Source organism: Capsicum annuum, chromosome 11, assembly GCF_002878395.1.
Source record: "Capsicum annuum cultivar UCD-10X-F1 chromosome 11, UCD10Xv1.1, whole genome shotgun sequence".
Classification (NCBI taxonomy): domain Eukaryota; kingdom Viridiplantae; phylum Streptophyta; class Magnoliopsida; order Solanales; family Solanaceae; genus Capsicum; species Capsicum annuum.
The window spans coordinates 198,901,416-198,918,450 of record NC_061121.1 but is presented as its reverse complement, the minus strand read 5'-3'; positions in this window follow the sequence as shown (position 1 = coordinate 198,918,450).

Here is a 17,035-nt window from a genome sequence, read left to right as displayed (position 1 = left end):
TTCTCATTCAAAAATGACCCTTTCAGAAATCAAACACTAAAATTTGAGGGATTCAAAGGTTCTTAGCTTTCCTTACTCTAAGTGACTCTTATGGACACACTTAACACATCATGAGCTCTCTTCTCACTAGGATACTCATTGTAATTCATGTACTTAAATATGAGTCATAGAATAGAAGGTTTCATACGTAGGAACAATGGTTTATTTTCTAGCTTAGAAATATAAGGGGTATTACAATATCTCCCCTTGGAACATTCATCCTATGAGACTGAGTGAAAGGTGAGAGATGATAAACTGCATTACATACAAGACATATAATACTAAAATATGATTTAATGACTGACATGACTGATAGGCTAAACATATCATACTGAAGATGCATATCTGATGCATGACTGATAAGCTGAATTCATACATATCTAATGCATGATTATATAACTGAACTGATACATGAATTCATGACTTAAGATGCAATGGTACTTAGTACCAAGTTTATAATGGAATTCTGAGCATGAAACTGAATACCAAGTTGGTAATGAAATTGAACACGATAACTGATACTAAATTTGTAACTTAATTTTGGGACACAAAACTGAATAAACTTAAGGAAAGCTATTACCTTGAGCTGAGTTTGAGTTAACGGAAAAGAGGTGAGGATACTTGGTCTGCATATCTACTCCTGCTTCCCAAGTTTTTCCCTCAACAGACTTGTTCCACCAAAAAACATTGACTAGAGGGACTTCTTTGTTTCTTAGTTTGCGAATCTGATAGTTTAGGATATTGATTTGAATTTCTTCGAAAGAGAAGTTGTTCTGAATATCTATGCCCCTATAGGGACTACAATTGATGAGTCACCCATGCACTTATCAAGCAAGGAGACATAGAACACTAGACGAACTGAGGCTAGATCTAAAGGCAATTCGAGCTCATAAGCTACTTTGCTGAAGCGATTGAAAATTTTAAAGGGACCGACATATCGGGGATTGAGTTTTCCTTTCTTGCCAACTCTCTTCACTTTCTTCATGGGAGAGATCTCTAGATACACATAGTTACCAATCTTGAACTTGAGATCCTTTACTGAACATGCATGAATAGGAACATGATAACATAGCTAAGTCTGAAATATGATGGATGAACTGAATACTGTGAACTAAATATCGTGAACTGAACCGAGCCCTTAAATACATGGCTCAAGGCTGAGATTGAAACTTGAGGGTTAACTTATGAGTACCCCTTAATCCAAACTAGATTTATTACATAAAGAAAGAATGGGATGCTTATGTCATGAAAGTTTGGGGGTTCATAGTGTATCTCTCCCTTGGGATGCTATGTCTCTTGAAGAATGCTGACTTGGCTGAGATGTTGAGAAAAACTCGAGCGATGCATAAGGCAACTACGAACTGAATCGTGATTGATTATCTGAGATTTAAAACTGAGTCATGATACATAGATTGAGCTTAGCTTACTTCTATCTAGTTGGTTTATCTGAGAATGGTTACATTCATGAGACTTCAGATAGTACGTCTAGATGGAAGGGATGGGAACCCAAGCGATGCGTACTTTTCCGTTGGACTGCTAAACTGAATTACTAGATTTATGGATTAGCTCATGCTGAAAACTTATAATCGATAGAAGCCTTTCTTTAAAAATCTTTCTATAGAGTTCTAGTGGCTTTAGGGTTCAAGGAAACCTTGGCGTGATCTGATTAAGATAGCTGAATAAGAAATCATCACTTGGCTAAATTTTGGTAAGATAAGTTGAGGTCTACGGACATAATTTAAGATGAGGTGACTAAGCCTCCTGTACTAAAATTGAGACTACTCAAAAGATTTATGTGGGTTCTGAGCACGAGTGGATAAATATTTTGACTTATCTGATTAACTGGATACCTGATAGATGAATACTAGGCATGTAAGACTGAACTGTACTTAGTCTGAATAGCTGGAATAAGGCTATCAAATATTATACATAAGAGGTAAGAACTAACTAAGTAACATGAGATAACTTGAGCATGGATTCATGATGTCTGTATTATTTATGAATGCGGGACCAAGTGTATGACATAATTTGGAAACATTCTGTAAACTGAGGTATTGAAATACTAATAACTGAGTAACTGATAATTGTACGTTAGGGTCAAGCAAGTCTGAAACTGAACTGAGTTTCTGATCTGATTACTGAACTGAAGCTGACATTATAACTAAGGCTGTAATTAGAACTCATAATGGAACTAAATGCTGGGTCCTGATAACTAAATACTGATAACTAAGGTTTAGATTTATACTGAAGGACTTAATTTTGAGACTGAACACTTATTATTGAGTACTGAATACTGAAACTGTAACTAAAATAGCAACTGAGTTTTGATAGTTACATAATGAGGATTGACATAAGTCAAGGATCTGAATGTACACTCACACTCTGTACTTTCCCAACTTCTAAATACTACCTCTTGCTAGCCATTTACTTGCACACTAACATGACATCCAAGCCTATATTCATAACTACACCCTCGTGTACAATAAGCATGCAACAATCTTATCTTATTATGTAATATCTACTCTCTCCCATCTATGCAACTGCTCATCACTACACAATTTTCACAAAGAGAGCTCACTGAAGGGTTGAATCAGGAATACCTAAAGCATAAATGGACACTAACTGAACCCTGACACTTGACTGAAGCCTAAGGAATAGAATATAAACATCATGGATTCACCAAGAGGTATAAAATGAGGATATGCTTAACATAGTCTGAATTTAACTGATTATTAGGGGTGTAGCAGGAGTCACGAAAGCTGAGTATATTGTAGAGCATGATATTTGTACATGATTCATGAGCTGGATGACCTGAGTTTTGAGTTTTCTGTATTCGTGGGATATGTTTTGTATTATTGAGGGGAATAGAACTGAACTCCTTATGCTGGGAACTGGAATCGTACATGATTCTATGAAAAGTGTGCCCATATAAGCTGGGTTTATGGAACTGAGATATGAAGCATGCGTAGGCATTATGTTGACCGAAGTATAAAACTTTACACTGAGATAAGAATGGGTCTGGAATCATTTTCTCCTTACTGCCTTTCTATACGTGCTGGCACTACTACTGAAATTTGAGGGCATGACTTGGTCACTTGGTATATCATCTCCCCCTTAGCTTTAAGCCATCGTCATAAGTCTGTGAATACTTTACTAAACTCTGAACTGAATTGCAATCATCATTACTTACTTATACTCTATTCGACATATCGTTGCCTTACTAAACACACCATCTACTTTTGTTTCTTTATAGACTATTAATATCACATCTCCTAACTCACATCCGTACCTTCATACGTAGTATCAAATCAATAAACTTAAATTTTTGCTAGCACTGTTCAAGCCTACTAATTTACTTTGGTACAACTATCCCCATGAGTACATAGTCTATTCAATACGGATAATACCATCCCAACTCTACCACTTCTAAACTCTTGGGTTCATGTATCTAACTCTAGGTTATATGCTATCATAAAATTCTGATAAGGGGTCTGATGATATATCTAGATTCGGGTTCGTGCATGAGTTCTCATGATCATGAATAAAATTTGTACAACTTTGGAACATAATGGAACTGATGGGATACTTGTGAGCCTGTGGGCAATCCCATAATTATCTGTGGGGACTGTCTGTGAAAGCCCTATCCCTAGGACTTTGAGATTCACTATTTTTGTTACCTTGAAAGTAAGGTAGAGTTGACATGAGTGAAGCATGATGAGAATCTTCATGAGTTTCCTAAAGAACCTTTCTATAGCACGATCTGAGATATGAAAGAAGGAAAACTGTTCCTAAAATATCTCATAGCCTCCTGCACATAAGTGTGGTGCACAATACACCTATGCGCAAAACTCTACTAGATGCGGCTTTCAGACTTCCTAGGACACTATTGAATCTTAGGCTATGATACCAAGTTTGTAAAGCCCCGAATTTGGTACTCGGAATGGTACAAGGTGCCCATGACCTCGAATGACCATAAGCTAACCCATGACTGATATCTGTATGTGTACACTGCATAATATATATATATAAATGTGGAAATAAAGGATAATAGGCCATAAGGTCCAATGTTGTAAAATAACTGATAAAAACATAACATCTGAATGGGATATGGAATACCCAAAACAACTAAAATAAACTGTCTAAACATAATAGTCTGAAAAGCCTCTAACTGTCTGAATAAAGAGTTGATGGGACATGTCCTCAACTAACTCTGGCTACTGAAATAAACTTAGTACAAAAATTATAAAATAATAATCGTGTCCTCTAATGATGAGGACTTACTGCTAGCTCTGACTACTGATGCGGGAATGCCACTGGTGCTCTAGAGCTCATGCCTCAGAACCTATGGCAAAAAGTAAAATACCATAGCACAAATGCGTCAGTACGATAGAATGTACTGGTATACATGTGAGGTAGGATAATGCAAAGGTTTCACATGGATGAACTATGCTAACTGACTGAACAATATGAATGTGAGAATACATGCATAAATAAGAGACTGTAATCGATAATATGATTACTGAGTCTGAATACCGATAACATGGAAATTTTGATAACTGATGTAACTGATATAAATGATATTCTGAGCCACTGTGTCTAGCAGTCTATTTTTTTATGGAACTATCTGAGTCCCATACTATTCTGAGTTGACTGTATCTGACAGTCTTGAAATCTGAAAAACTATCTGAGTTTTTTTATTGAAACTGTATGACTGTATCTGACAGTCCTGATTCTGTACATGAAACTATGGGAAGTAGTCATCTAACCGATATACCGTAAAATATGCCATAATAGCTGAGCTGAGGTCCAATCTGTACCCTGATTGGATGGGTGTCAGTACCCTGCCAACGGTAAGGATAAGCTGTGAGTGACCCTCATATAACAAGTAACTCTAATGAGAAAGGTGGGAACCCTCATATAGCAGGTTAAGCCACCTCATCTATCCTCCTATAATAGGCTATGATGTCTCAACCTACGTTGGCTTCGTAGTTTTGGAACGCATGGATTGTTTCTAAGAATCACACCCTTATATAACAAGTGCGTTCCTATTCTTGGGTTCACTCGGTGCTAATTCCTACTCCCATCTGAATAGACACTGAACGTGATTAATTGAACTGGACTAGACTAAATTCATGGAGTTCCGTTGACTGACAAAATACTACTGAGATTACTCAATTACTTAGCTTTCCTGTGTCACATGACTGACTAAGTTCTATGGATCATGGCTTGACTGAGGATATCGTTAAAGCATGACACTAGCTCTAGGAATACAACTATGTTTTTCAAGTACAAGTACTCCTAGGACTCAATAGAAGAAAACTGACAAAGCATGACTTTATTGAATACATGACCAACATCAACAATCCATAATATAATAAGTTGGAGATTTCATGAAGTACATAGTTATCATAATCTTGTACATGAATGGAAATACATATCAACAGGCCAATATTTCATCAACTAGTCCCCTAAGTAATCCTTCAAACAATCATAATGCACAACAATATCATAGAAGTTATTTTGATAATAAAGGTGAAGCATGCATTTATCATTTGCATCACAATTTAGCTATAACGCATAATTTATATCTCTTTAGGCATTTTATCAAATACCTTACATGCACAACTTAAGGCATAGGTTAAATCATCAAAATTTACAACTCATAATTCACCAAATTCATGGATTTCAATTTATATGCTAACGTAGTTTCATAATTTCACATAAAAATCCCAACATGGGAATCAAACAACAACCATCACATAAACTTTAACAACCCACAACATAATAACATGATTCATAATTTAAATAGGGTTCTTGAGCTTTATGGATGAAAGGAATCCATAAATCAACACAATGCATACCTTAGTTCAATGATCCTACAAAGATTGACGGAGAAACTTCTGGAATTTGAATCCCCCAATTGGAACCCTAGCTTGTTCTTGAGAGGTTTTTGAGAAAAAAAAAGTATATTTTGCTTCATTTGAGGCTAAATCCCGTATTTGGGAGCTTATATATGGGTGGAAAAGGACCGTTTTTCCCTTAAAACAACCCAAAAATGGAGTGTTTATGTCACTTGGGTCATAAGATATGCGGCGCACACCTTATCGCGAATTTTAGGTTGTGTGGAACACACCTTATCGCATACATTAGGTTGTGTGTCTCACACCTTATGGCATAAGTTAGGTTGTGCATCACACACCTTATGTTAGGCGACACACTCCACTTTGCAAAGCCATAACTTCTTGCTCGGGTGTTGAATTTTGGTAAAATTATTATCGTTGGAAAGCTAATTCAATTATCTACAATTTGGTGGGTCTAAACCTACCAAATTAACATATATACATCAGTTTATACTGATTCAAAGATGACCCTTGCAGAAATCAAACACTAAAACTTAAGGGATTCAAAGGCTCTAGTTTGCCTTACTCTAAGTGACTCTTATGAACACGCTTAACACATCATGAGATCTCTTTTCACTAGGATACTCATTGCAAGTCATGACTCAAATATGAGTCACAGGATAAGAGGTTTCATACGTAGGAATAATGGTTCACTTTCTAGCTTAGAAATATATGGGGTATTACACGTATTCTATACTCTGAAGTCAAATCCGCTAGCAGTTTAAAGCCTCTTCATTTCCTTCAAGTTATATTTCCTTTGTATACATATGTGATGTTATATTTAATTACTTTACTTTTTTTACATATTAACATTGAAATTTATATCTTTTTTGCATATGTTTGGAATAGTATAAGTTTTATTATCACGATAGCGAATGTAGCCATTTTTAATCGACTTTAACTTAATCACTAGATTTAGAGGTAATTATATCATCTAAAGAATAAAATTTGGCAGGTAGAAGACACATCCTTTGAATAGTTGGTCGAGTTGTTATAAACTTTAGTTTTAACTAATTAGAAGTATTGATTTAATCAAATATAGGTTTTGGCGATAGACGAATTTATTACCACTAAACTTGATAATTGGCTTTACTTATTTTGGATATAGTAAATTAATTTCATTTCAAATAAAAGATGGAAGCTATGGCAGTTTGAGTTCACGATCCATTCTTAGGATTTTTAATGGCAAAAAAATTTTTATTTTGTAAAACACATGTCTTTTCTTGATAAAACAAAATCCCAAGTCACTATAGATTTAAGAAACTATATATATTTAAAGTTATCTTTCAATAATTCATTTAGTATGGTATGTATAAATTTTGTATTTATATTTATTTTATAAAATTGACGAAAGAAGGGCAAAAGATCCTTTTTTAGAGTAAAAAGAATGAAACCTGCGTAATGTGATTAATCTTTTGTTCAAATTGATAATTAGAAATCTTTATATATATATATATATATACTTTCTTTTAAAAAAAAGTGATTAAATATTTTTTCTATATCTTTAAAAAAAATGATTCGAAATAACTTCTTTGTAAATATTTTTAAACTGATTTGAAATAACTTCTTTAGTAAATCTTTTCAAAATGATTTGAACTAACTTTCTTTTTTGACAACAATAAAGTTTGCATCATTTTAAGGACAATAAAGGTTATCTTCCAAAATTTTTGCAAAGGACTAAATTTTTAATATTTTTAATTTCCAACTTATAAATGATTAACACATATTATTTTAAATAAGATATACAATGCATCACTGATATTTTTTTCTTTCTTAAAGTAATATTTTACTTATCTAATCTAAGTTTGACCAGTTAACCATAATTAGCGGATCCTTTAGGGTGCTTAATTCCTTTCTTATAGGATAATTAGAGCACTTACCTAGAATCACTTAGTTAAGTTGACCTTAAATGAAGTCTTCATTCATTTTAAATCAATTAGTTTAAAGTAGGTGTCATAATTCACCGTAGAACTAATTAGTTGGCAATTTCTTTATTTTAATTAGAAGTTTTCCAATATGTTGTACACTATTTTGACCTCGTCCTAAAATGGGGTGTAACAACTAGACAACTTCACTGGGGATTATTAGGTTCTTAACCACAACAAACTTAGGTTAATAAGTAAGTTTTCTAATATCTGTTTATTTTACCTTATCTGCTTTATGTGTTTATCGTGTTTATGTGATATAAGTTGTTTATTTACTATTACTTTATATGAATTATTTGTTATTGCTTTATATAAAATGTTGTTTCGTTCATATTTCTTCCATGTAGGAAAATTGACACAATCACACATACATGTGAGGTGTATTTTGCGGACCCGTAAACTTCTTTCAAATTTCATATTTTAGGAGATTTAGCATATGTGAGTTATCCACTCAGGAACCTTGTGTCTAGTAAGCCAAATCTTAGAAGAACTTAAGATAGAACTTCCCTGGCTATAGAGTGGTTTTACCCATGGTGTCATTCTAAAAATTTAGAAAATGCCCTTATGTCAAATGGGTTTACAACTCGACGACAACCGCTCTTATTATATAAATGGGAGAGTGATAAATGGATTCAAGCCTAATTGTGACACTGTGAGTTTGGAAAATATGTACTTATTTTATTGTACTTACACTGTAGGATGGATTTAGTTCCTTAAGTGCCCAAAATTAGAATGGTCTAAGGTGTTACTCACAAGTTTAGGATATGGTGGGAAAATTTTGATTCGACTGAAAAATTAGCGATCACAAGAAAAATTAGGGTTCCTCCCTACACTCTTCAAGATCTCTCCCGATAAGCATGTGATTAGAGAGTTGATTCCATTTTGGGACCTAGATTGAGTTGTATTTACATTCAAAGACTTTGAACTCACCCAAACATTAGAAGTGATCTATTACTTCCCTAATTTGAAGTATAAAGGAAGAGGTCAGATCTTCCTGCACAGTTAGTCAGGGAAGAAATTTCTTTGCTATTTTGGGATTGAAAAACACCGATAAACTGCATTGCTTCAAAAATAATTGGGCTTCTTTGGATTATTTGTACGGAAGATATGGTCGTCAAGATAGTTATAAGCAATTCAAGAAAGAATTTACTTACACTTCTACCCATTGGAGAGTTAGACGTACGATTTCATTTTTTGTTTCCTTGCTAGGGACTTTGGTATTTCGACAAGATTATGAAAAGATTAGTACTTTCATATGTTCTATAGCTCGAGCACTTTTTAAAGGATTTGATGATGCAGAAATTACATTGGTTCCTAGGATCATAGCAAAAATATTTCGTGCACTAGGAAAGTGTAAAAGAGGTGAAACAAAGTTCTTTGAAGGTTGTAATATGATCGACATAATATTTAGTGATTCACCTGAGATCGATACTTATAATAACATGATGAGAATATTTGTGTCCCCGATCGGCACTGATGATTGGTTTGAGTTTTTAGCCACTCATACCAGTGACCAAATCTAGTAGAGATACCCATTACTTTCATGTTCCACGACTTACGTACGATGCAAAGGACTTTATTATATTGAGCTTATCAGATTATGAGGTCTTCAACCATATGCTCTGATGTATGTACTCTGACTATTTGGTCAGACGCAAATCATCCCTCTCTGAGCAAATATACAAGTTTTGGACTTCCTTTTAGGAAAAGATTTTTGAGTTCCTAGGGCCAATCAAATTCTACATGAATGGAGTAACATTCTCACAATAGATTTGAGAGGCGGACCAACAGAGTGTATTCCAGAATATTAGGTATGGGTTTGTGGATATCATGGCGATATAGACCCCAGTAAAGAAGGTGAACAAGGTTTTGAGGATATTTGGATGACTATTTGGACAAAGGATTTTTATAACCACAGTGGTCATGCCTGAAATGTAGGCTCAAATAGATAACATATTGCAGTATTTAGAAAATGTGGGAGCGGGGCCTAGAAATGCTGGGGCATCATCTTCACTTCCTTCACTGACGTGACCAGAAGTAGGGTCTAGGCCAAATCTTAGGATTGTTTTCTTTTTCATGTATTTTGAGCTTATTTCTTATCATTGTATTCGATCAATATTTCAATGAAATTTGGCTTTTTTTAATTTCCAAACTCAAAGATTGTCTCAAATTAATGGCTTGGATCGATTTATCATAATTTTAATTATTTAGCACTTAGGCCCACCTCTTGACACAAAAGAGATCCCGTGCATAATTGGATTCATTGTTGATTATTGAAATTTCTTTTTATTATGTGCTTTGTTTGAACATGCTGCATGGTTTTCTTTATTTTCCAACGTTGTTTGCTTAATTACGAGTTATTTTATTTATGCAAGTACTGATATTTTTCTTTTTTTGAAGGTTTTCTTTCTTTAAGTTTATTCCCTCCGATGGTTGATTTGTGTTGACTACGAACTGGCTAATCACCCATACTTTAAGAGATCAAAAGCACGAGCAAATGATAACATGAGTGATTCGGGTACACCTGAGAACTTAGGACTTGTCACCGTACCAAGAGGTGAACCCGAGACTTTGGGAGAGAGATATCCAACCCTTTATGATGAACATATAGCCAATATGATGCAATAAATGGCCGATATACAAAGTGAAAACGATCAAATTCAAAACCTCACCAAACTATCCATTAGCATGAATACTCCACTTCCTGAACATGGAACAAGTACCACAGTACCATCTTCTTTTCCACCTGTTTATTCTCCTACCCTCAACACTTTCTACTAAATCCCTCACTCCACCAAAACAACCCTATTTATTTTAAATCTCCTATTAACCCACAAGAAAACATCCAACAACAAGTAAACTCGAGACAAACAAACCCATAACCCTTCACTGCTCCGTATGTTTCTCAAGCTCTACTTACCCAAACTTCATTTACCCAAATTCTACATACCTAAACTATCTTACTTGCCCAAACTGCCCCAGTTTTCTAAAACCACTAAGCTAACCCACATATATCGGTGGCACATGCTTCAAGTCCTAACACACAATATGTGTCATCAGTATATGTAGTGGGAGCTCAAACTTTCACTATTCCAATGCCAACCACGTAAGAAGTTGATCCTTAAGATGAGCTGGAAAAGGAAGTAAGGCAAAAAATGGATAAGAATGTAGCAAAGAAGATTCATAGTTTAAAAGAAATGTTTAAAAACATCCAAAAATACAAATGATATAAAGGGCTTGAGTATGAAAATTTATGTATTCCTGAATATTGAGTTGCCTATAGGGTATAAGGTGTCAAAGTTTGATATATTTGATAGAAAAAGAAATCCTCGAGCCCATTAAGGTCATATTGTGACAAACTAGTTGGAGTGGGAAAAAAATGAGGCCATTAGAATGAAGTTATTTATAAGGAGTTTGACAAGAGAAGATCTAGATTGGTACACGAGCCAAAACCCACAGAAATGGCATACTTGGAATGCCTTAGTGCAAGAATTTATGTATAGGTTCAGGTTTAAATCTAAAGTCATCTGAGATAGGTTCCCCTTGATGAAGATGGATAAGAAATTGAGAGAGTCCATTAAAAATATTCCATACGATGGAGAGTATATGGAGAAAAAGTTCAACCTCCAATGACGAAAAGCAAGATGACTTCTCTATTTGTGTAGTCTCAAAAAGATGCAACGTATTATGACAAGTTGATAAGCGTGGTTTCAAAAAAGTTCTCCAAGGTTGTTAGGATAGGAGAATTCATTGAAGAAGGTATTAAAACTGGGAGAATCAATAATATAGCATCTTTGTAAGCAACAAGTAAGGTAATTCAGTCTGAAGCTAATAAAATGAAGAAGGATAAAGTTTCTACTGTCATAACCATTCATAAAAAAGGCTGAACCAAATGTTAACGTACCAAAATCTGGCACCCAACCTTCCTACTATAACAAATATGCCCAAAATCCTTATCTGTATTACCAACCTTTACCTACCTTATATTAAGTTTATGCCACCTACCCATCACATTGCCTACCTCGATCCCCAACCTATCAAAACCCGCCACAATATCAACCTACCTATCCTCTTCAAACCAACTACCAACTACAAAATAGTCCTCCAAATTTACCCATACCTCGTTTAAACTATGAAAAAGGTCTAACCAAAACCTATACACCTCTACCTAAAACCTTATCCCAACTATCTGAAAAATTGAGAACTGCTGGAGTACTCTAACTGATCCAAGGTAGAATTCCTAATCCTTTGCCTAGATAGTATGATGGAATGAAGCACTGTACTTATTACTCTAGGGTAGCTGGGCATGACACTGAGAGTTGCCTTTCTCTTAAGGATAAGATTGAGACATTAATCAAAGAAGGAGTTATTCAGCTCAAGAGGGCTCCCCCTAATGTGAACAATAATCCTTTGTCAAATTATGAGAATGCCCATGTGAACACTATTACCATCGATGAAGAATGTAATTTGGAAGGAACTATTGTATCAGTCATTAATAAGGAAAAGGTTAAAACATCAACTTTTATTGCACCCGAGACTACAGTGCAGGTGCAAGCACCAATTGAGGTAGAATCTCTTATTCCTAGGCCTACGATCAAAACCTTAGCTACTCAATCAACTTCCTTAGATACCAAAGTAGTTCTTTAGAATTATTCAAATGATGGAAGGGATAGAGGAAAAGGAAAATTACTTGTAGAAGTTGCTGCTGTAGGAATAAAAAGATTTGGGTATTGTTATGCCCCCAAAGGAGTTGTGCAAGGAGAGCCTAATAAGGAGAATAGTTAAAATAAAAATTGATAGAGGAATAGGTCTTTCTGGAGGAGTATTCTGTTGTTGAATAGCTAAAGAAAAATCCTACCCAAATCTCCTTATTGTCATTATTGATGAATTCTGCAACTCATAGGAGCGTTCTCATGAAGGTCTTGAATGAAGTTTATGTGCCGACTGAGATAACTAGCGATAATATTTCATCCCTAGTGGAAAAAGTTCTGGAAGATAATATAGTCCTTTTTCATGAAGATGGGTTGCCGTCTGAGGTCCTCGGGCCTAATAGAGCACTGAAATAACTGTTTGGTATAGGGAAAAGTTTGTTTCCAAAGTTCTTTTTAACAATGGCTTAGGTTTTAATATTTGTGTTCTTACTGCCCTCGAGCTTTAGGATTTGACATTAATAAGGTTCATGAAAGTAATGTGAGGGTTAAAGTCTTTGATGAAAGTCAAAGAGGAGGTATTAGAGAAATTGATTTGGTGCTACAAATTGGACAGGTCGAGTTTACTATAGAATTCCAAGTTTTGGACATATATACTAGTTACAATCTATTACTCAGAAGGCAGTGGATTCAAAGTTATGCCGCAATCCCTTCTACCTGCACCAAACTTTGAAATTTTTTTGGGATTATCAAAAGATTATGATTTTTGAAGAGAAAAATAATTCTATCTACCAGGAGAACTCTATCCCTATTATTGAACAAATAGAACACAGGATGGATCTATTTTTCATGTTAAAGAGATCATGTGTACTGTTTAGGTAGAAAGGTTAAAGTTGCCACTAGTACTTACGATGGTGGCCTTAGAAATATTGAAAAATGGGTTTGTGCCTAGTCAAGGTCTTGGTGTGAACTTGGATAGAATACTAGATCCAGTCAAACTATCTAGACAAAATAGAACTTTTGGTCTTGGATATGAGCCCACTCTTGAAGAATTCTCATCGGCTAATCTCAAAAGGAAAGGTGACATTCTTTTGCCAAAGACTATCTCGCTCCTAAATCAATCATTTTCCAAAGTGTTTGTTGCCCAAGTATCAGAGAAATATGCTGAAGAAGACCTCGTGGAAGGACTCAAAAACTTATTCATAGAAAAAGTTGAGTGCAATGCTATTTTGGAGGACTGTAGCAAGAACCTGACAATCTGGGATGCCCTGGAGATGCTTTAAACAATTAGACTTGTACCCCATCTGCAGTTCTTCTAGAATCTTGGTAGATGATTGCATTAGTATTAATGAAAACAACACAATTTAAAATTGAGGCCTGAATCGTGTTTATGAATTTAAGTGTTTTGCCTCCATTTTTGAAAGCTTAAATTCCAAATTCAAACTATGTTTTGCTGTTTTTATTTTAAATCACCTTTATTAATTTATTTCCTCTTTTTTCTTTTTTATCAAGCAAACTAACAAAACTGCCAATACTATAAATGCGACATATAATGAAACAAGCGAAACAATTCCAAATAAAGAACAAGACTTTACAGAATATGAAGAAGACACGATGTCTGATGAGTTGACTAAGGAACTTAAACATATTAAAAATAAGGCAAAAACAAATTTTGATGAAACTGAGATGATTAACTTGGGGAATTCAGAACTCATGAGAGAACTAGGATTATCGTCCATTTGACTCTGTCCCAAAGGAAAGAATTGGTTGCTCTCTTAAAGAAGTATATAGACATGTTTGCATGGTCATATGATGAAATGCCAAGACTACGCACAAATAATTATCACATTGGTTGCCAAGCGATCCATCTTGTACTTCTATAAAGCAAAAGTAGATAAAGATCAAACCTAATTTGAGTTTGAAAGTCAAGGAGAAAGTAACCAAGCAATTTGATGCCAATATCATTTGAGTCACAAAGTATCCCACCTGTTAGCCAACATTGTACCCGTGCCAAAAAAGATGAAAAGATCAGAATATGCATGGATTATCCAGATCTTAGTTAAGCTAGCCCAAAGGATAATTTTTCTCTCCCAAATATTCACATACTCATTGATAATTTAGCAAATTACGAGTTGCAGTCATTTGTTGATTTCTTTACAGGGTACCACCAGATCCTAATGAATGAAGAATATGTTGAGAAAACTACATTCATCACACCTTAGGGAGTATACTGTTATAAGGAGATACCTTTTAGACTCAAGAATGCAGGGGAAACTTATATGAGGGCCATGAATACCATTTTTCATGACTTAATCCTCAAGGAGATTGAAGTCTATGTAGATGAAAACATTGTAAAGTCGCAAAAGGGGTTAGATCACTTGACAGATTTGAAGAAGTTCTTTGATAGGCTAAGACGGTACGACCTAAAATTGAATCCTGCAAAGTATACATTCAGCGTCCCTGCTGGGAAGCTATTGGGTTTCATCGTGAGTAGGAAAGCCATAGAAGTGGATCCTTAGAAAATAAAGGCTATTCAAGACTCACCTCCTCTAAGAAGTCGAAAGGATGTGATAGGTTTTCCTAGGTTGACTCAATTACATCAGTCAGTTTATTACACAGTCCACAATGATTTTTGAATCGATATTCAAGCTGTTGAGAAAAGATGCTGCTACCATATGCACAGAAGATTGCTAGAAAGCTTTTAACAGAATCAAGGAGTATTTGTCTAATCCACCCATTTTGGTGCCCCCCAAAACCCGGAAGGCCATTGCTGCTATATTTTTCTGTATTAGACAATGCATTTCGTTGTCTTTTAGGACAACATGATAAAACTGAAAAGAAGGAGCAAGTTATATATTACTTAAGAAATAAGTTCACGCCTTATAAAGCCCGATATCCATTGTTGAAACGTACATGTTGTTCCTTGACTTGGATTTAACAAAATCTAAGGCATTACATGTGTGCGTATACCACTTTTCTCATGTCTAGGATGTATCCACTCAAGTATATCTTTCAAAAGCCCATGCCTACTGAGAAGCTAGTAATGTGGCAAATTTTACTGAGTGAATTTAACATTGTTTATGTTACTCAAAAGGCAGTCAAAAAACAAACGTTAGCCAACTATTACGCTTAAAACTCTGTAGATGAAGAGTGTAAGCCTCTTAAAACTTATTTCCTAGATGAAGAAGTTTTATTTATTAGAGAGGATATATTAGAAGAATATCCAAGTTGGAGAATGTTCTTTGATGGCGCTACAAACATCAAAGGAGTTGGTATTGGGGCACTACTAATTTCACAATCAGGCCAACATTACCCAATATCAGCAAAGCTTAGGTTTCCATGCACTAAAAATATGGCAGAGTATGAGGCTTGTATTCTTGTTCTTAGAACTCTTGTATGGCAGAGTATGAACTTATAGGAACTCTTATTTATAGAGGATTCAGATTTAGTAGTTCATCAAGTATAGAGTGAATGGAGTGTCAAGAACGTGAAACGACTTTCATATCTGGAGTGCATGAAAGAGTTGTGCAAGAAATTCATCAAGGTTGAATTTAAACATGTTCGGAGAACTCAGAATGAGTTAGCAGATGCATTGGCGACTTTGTCCTGTATGATTCGACATCCAGATAAGAATTTTATAGATGTACAAGGTCAATCAACCTACTATTCTCACATAGATATGGAGCCAAATAGAAAATCCTAGTACCATGACAATAAGAGGTATCTCAAGAAGAGAGACTATCCAAAAAGCATAACCAGTACTCAGAAGACAACACTTCAGAGATTGGAAAATAATTTTTTTTCTAAATAGAAAAATCCTTTATTGAAGGACTCCAGATTTTGGATTTTTAAGGCGCGTCGACACTCAGGAGGTGACCAAGTTAGTCGAAAAAATACATGGGAATGAGTGGGCCGCATATAAATTTTTTTGTTTTGGCAAAGAAGATTCTTTGAGCTAGTTATTTTTTGATGACAATGGAAATAGATTGCATTTGGTTTGTTCGAAAATGTCATCAATGTCAGATTCATGGTGATTTGATTTATGTGCCACCAAATGAACTTAATATGACGAGTTCTCCTTGGCTGTTTGTTGCTTGGGGTATAGATATCAGCGGTCCTATCGAGCCAGTTGGATCAAGTAAAAATAGATTCATTTTGGTAGCTATTGACTATTTCACTAAATGGGTGGAAGACTCTTCATACAAGTCTGTAACAACGAAAGTGGGGATAGATTTTGTCCTCAATAACATTATTTGTCAATTTGGAGTTCTTGAGTCAACTATAACAAATAATGGAGCTAATACCAATAGTGGCTTGATCTGTGAGATATGTGAGAAGTTTAAGATTACTTATCATAATTCTACCTCTTACTGCCCTCAGATGAATGAAGCAGTTAAGGCCGCCAACAAGAATATATAGTGGAATATTGTGGAAAATGTTTGACAACTACAAGCATTGGCATAAGAATTTATCATTTTCCCTCCTTGGCTATCTCACCACTATTAGGACTTCTACAAGAGCC